The sequence below is a fragment of the Montipora capricornis genome, chromosome 6, assembly GCF_036669925.1.
Source record: "Montipora capricornis isolate CH-2021 chromosome 6, ASM3666992v2, whole genome shotgun sequence".
Taxonomy (NCBI): Eukaryota; Metazoa; Cnidaria; class Anthozoa; order Scleractinia; family Acroporidae; genus Montipora; species Montipora capricornis.
The window spans coordinates 31,278,966-31,283,965 of NC_090888.1; the positions used below are offsets into that span (position 1 = coordinate 31,278,966).

At 41.0% G+C, this 5,000-nt stretch overlaps 1 pseudogene; it reads left to right on the forward strand.

Annotated features, from left to right (window-relative positions):
* The first annotated feature begins 2,221 nt into the window (after positions 1 to 2,221).
* Positions 2,222 to 5,000, forward strand: part of LOC138053638 (uncharacterized) — a 6,845-nt pseudogene continuing 4,066 nt past the window's right edge.

The window sequence follows — 5,000 nt, forward strand, 5'->3', positions numbered from 1 at the left end:
TATCGTTAGTTACATTATGTTGGTGTTTTGTTGGATTTGTTGCACAATGGAGGAAAGAAAAACGATTGAGTACAATCTTGACAATATTGTTCTGGCTGGAGGCAAAACCATTTTCCATATCCATGAAAATGTGAGTGAGGAAATTTGTGTTTGGTGGCCATTCGACATGGTAAGAAGAAGGCACTTTATGGTCATCTCTTAACACTGTCCACTACATACAAGGCAATGATCAAAATTGTAATTGGCTTGCCACATACTTTGGTTATGGCCTTACATGGACTAAAGACAACTCACAGGGCATCTGCGAGGGGTGCAAAGTCATTCACATGCCTTTGGAGTCACAGTTCATGTGGCATGATGCCATTACCATCAGAATCCCCAGCTTACCAGCACCAGTCATTACCACATGGCAGATGATAAAAAGGCAAATCTGAGTACTAGACTGAGCAGCTAACCCGAACACGAACCCCAACCCACACTGCCAAACTTCCATGTACTAATTATTCGTGGGTAAATTTCTCGCATTTGCATTCTTTTCTGATGACGTGTTCTGTGCTCTTCTACCTGAAGTAAAAGCTGTAGGTTGTAATGAGAGGTTTCATCCAATGACGGCAATTTATGTGTCTCAGTATAACACTTGTAACGTGAAGTATATTTCTTGCTGTGTTCCAAGTCCATTAGTGTCCAGAAAACAATTCCAACTCCTTTTTACCATCCAACACTTTCCCGCTAAGCTCAAGGGGCATCCAAAAATCAATGCTTGTCGTGTTTGACCATAAAATATCATTATACGAAAACCTGGCCTTCGTTTTTTCTTAGCAAAATAATGCGCAAATCTGACACCTTTAACGACCATAAAGACAGGATTCACATGGGGAATAGGGCACATACGTTTCTTAAAAGTCATGTCCTCCTAGCTATGACTTGCAGACAAGACTGACATCACAAAACATATCTATAGAAATATTAATGCGTGTCCCTTATTTAGAGGTGTGAACAATGGAGAGATTTGTCAATTGCCGGCTGTGCAGTTTTCAGATACGCAACCTTTCACAAGTATTCAGTGCAAAAACATGGAATTTCACATCAAGCTTCACTGGGCAACAAATTAACTGTAGCAGCTGTGCAACTTTTGTGTAAATTGAAGCCTGTAAAACCACTGTCCCTAACAGAGTGCCTTAGGGAATCTGTAGATTTCCTCAAATCACCAGCCCACAATGGAGAGTTGTTTGACTCGAGAATTTTGGTCAAAGCATTAATGGCTGCTAATTTGTTGACTGAATTCAAGACGGTGGTAATAGGATTCACTTTGAGGTCCATGGTAACCATACTTAATGTGTGCACACAACTATAAACAACTATAAAATACACAACTATACACACAACTATAAACAAATGTGTGCACACAACTATAAACAAGAGGGAGTCTTAAATTGTGCATTTCAAAACATCTTGAAGGACAATTAGGAGACAGGAAGAAACCAATGGCATATAAAGAAAAAGGACAACTCATTTGGTTCTCGCATATTTGTTCAGTTCCACTTCAGTAGTAGCCCACATGTGAAACAGTAGTCCATCGAGAACACTGAGAGTTCACACCTTCACACAACTTAACATTTTCCGAGCATTTCAGTACTTGTTAGTAACTTTTATTACCACAAGACACAACAAGGGAAGCTCTGTTGCTTGGTTCTTTTTAGCATGCCAGCCACCATGATAGATATCCCACAATACCTCACAAAGTGAGGCACCATCATTTGACTTACTAGGGTGGGTTTAGGGAATGCCTTCTTCAAGCCAAATTGCAGTTGAAAAAGATCAATATCAAGTTTGAAGAGTTAAAACTCTTTTTCCACAGGGGGGCCTCAAACGGATACGAAATCGTATCATTCGGAAAAGATCGGGTTACACATCAGAGATTCTTCGGATCGCTACGAAATTTCCTCACTAACGAGATATTGTCAGTAGTGTAGCAGCTCTTGTAAGCTGCTATTGTTTGGTATTGTAAGCAGCTTTTCAAGTCTAAGTCATTGCTTCAATTGTTTAGTCTTTTGTTTTTGGTTAGGGTAGCGAGCCAATCACATTATACGTTATGAGAGCTGCTACATGACTCAATATTGTAATTAACCAATCACACGCAGAGTTTCACATAGCAACGAAGCAATCTCCCGACACCACGATGATTTGAATTCATTTCTCTCTGTTTTTGTCTTGCAACGCGATGGCATCCTCTTCGAGACAGACGATTTACACCACGGAAAATGCTTTGGATGCGATTTATGGTGATTTAGAATTCTACGAAGACACATTGGGGATGGGAGAAGACGAGGAGTATGATTTGGATCGCCAATTAGGCTTTCATAGCGACAAATCGAGGTGAGCAAGTGAGCGAAATTTTGAACCTTCTCTTCAAAAGAGCACGCGGTCGGCCTCGAAATGCGATAAAATTTCGTTTCCTTTCACTTCCAGCGTACAAACCCATGTTTTTTCTTTTGAAATTCATCCACAAATAATTTTTTAGACAAAAAAGTCTTATATTTCTCCTCAAATGCCTTTATTTGTGAAACAGATGTCGTTGCAGTTTTGTAGTTCGATGGTAGCGAGAGACAAACGGCTGATTGTGTGTTATATTCAAACACACGCATTGTCGCTTCCAGTCTAATATGAATGAAATTGCGTTTCATGCGTTTAGATGTGAAGCCTCCGGAACAGCATGGTAAATGCAAAAGAATTTTTCCAGCTGTTCTTCACAAGGGAAATGGTTGAGAGTATAGTTAAGCATACCAACACCTACGCTGACATCCGTATCGCTACCGGTGAATATAGAAGTTACACACTTCCGGATGGCAGCTGGGAGGCAACAACATCAGCAGAGATCCGAAGGCTCATGGCTCTCTTGATTTATTTTGGGTTAGTTAAAGTAGTGGGGGATGTTAGTAAATATTGGAGCACAGCTACTTTGTACCACGGTCTCTGGATCAATCATGCCCAGGGTGCGGTTCCAAGCCCTTATGGCTTTCCTGCACATCGTGGACCCCCTGAACGAGCCTGCTGGTAACAAATTACTTAAAGTAGAGGCGCTTGTTCAATATTTTAAAACAAGATGCCAGCTCTTGCACCAGCCAAGGCAACATGTCGCCATTGATGAGTGCATGGTTAAGTCTTGACACAGGTCAGGCATCCGTCAATACATCAAAGATAAGCCCACTAAGTGGGGCATAAAGTTATGGGTGATGGCCGATAGCTCCAATGCCTATGTTCAAGATTTCAATATCTACACAGGTAAGCAGGCAGGGCGGGACATTAGTCAGCATGGCCTCGGGTATGATGTTGTTATGACCCTCATACACAACTATCTCAACCAGGGGTATCATTTATTTGTAGATAATTTTTATACATCTATGACCCTTGCCAAACACTTGTTTGAGCACGGAACCCTTCTCACCAGTACTATTTTAGATAGCAGAAGGGCCTTCCCGGCAAGTTTGAAGAAAGGCAAGGAGTGGGGCTAAGGTAAGCCGAAGGGAACTATGCGTTGGGTTAGGGATGCACCTGTGTTGGCTTTGCACTGGGTTGCCAACAAGGTAGTGTCAATGATTTCTACCACTGCCAATGCAAATGAGACCAACCAGGTGAAGCGAAAGAGAAAGGCCAGTGGTACCTGGAGTGCCACTGCTGTCCAGCAGCCAGAGGTTCTCCACATGTATAATCAATACATGAATGCCGTGGATCGATCCGATCAGATGCTCGCCACCCACAATGTACGACGGAAGTGCATGAGGTGGTGTTTTTCCATCTCATTGATATGGGAAGTGGTAAGCCCGTTTTTGGTCTACAAAGGAGTAAAATAATGGCTCCATTGAGGTCATTTCATAGTAAAAAATCGCAAAATCATTTTTTTATGTTTACCAGTTGCTATTTATTTCAACGATTTTTGCATATTTTGTTACTTCTGTGTATGTCTACGGGAAGTGTGCACATAAAGTTACCACTTATTCATATTTTCCAGGTTTGGACTTGATTATCTCTGAAAATTGTGTGGTTACCCCCAATTCTATTTTTGGATTTTAATAACCTTTAGTAAGATTTACATTGTTTTTGTAACTGTATGCTATACAAAAATACCTTTGAGTTAGTGACTCCTGTCCTCAAATACATGTGGTGTGTTTGGAATGAGAATTCGCCCTCAGCAAAAAGCACTTGCAAGCTTTCTTAAATTTATTTCCTGTGTTTGGTTTAAGAATCACTCTCAGCAAATAACCTTTGTGAGCCTCTTTAAATGCACCTTGCTACATATCGGCAGGTTGAACTGCTGGTTTGCATTATAGTTGGCAATCTGCAGAAGTACTGTACGCATGAAACGTAAATTTAATATCTGATCTTGTTCCACATATTGTTCTCCCAGTTAAAGCTTCCAAGAATAGTCAATTGTGAGCAATAGCAGTCTCGCTTGAACTCACTTTCAACTTAAAAAGTGGCTTTTTTTCGAACTGCAGCTCTCAGTTTTACCCTGAACATAAATAATAGTAAGGGAGATATCTTTAAATGGTTTCTGCATGTTTTTTCCCTGCCCTGTACAACTTTTAAATTTGTGTTCCAGGGTTTAAATATGCCCTCTCTTTTCTTGTCTGACTCTTGTGGGTAACCAACACCTCAGCATTGAGTTGTGCCACTCCGTCCACATTGAGAGAGTATCCCTTGACTTTACACTCCGTCTTTTCATTGTTGCATCATCACCCACAGCTTTTGGTTCATGATCATCAGCATCCGAAATGATTGAGTTTTTGAAAGATTACTCTGAGAAACAGGAGAAGGTGAACATTTTAAAAGCAACGCACGAGGAAAAAAAGCACTTCTTCGGTCAATTTTTCACTTACCTTAAAATCCAGCTAAGGGACAATGAGCCAGTACAGAAGAACTATATCTCCATCCCCTAGCCACTCTATGGGGAAGTGAAAGAGTACTTGGAATCGAAACTGGATCTGCAAGTCCCGTTCGAC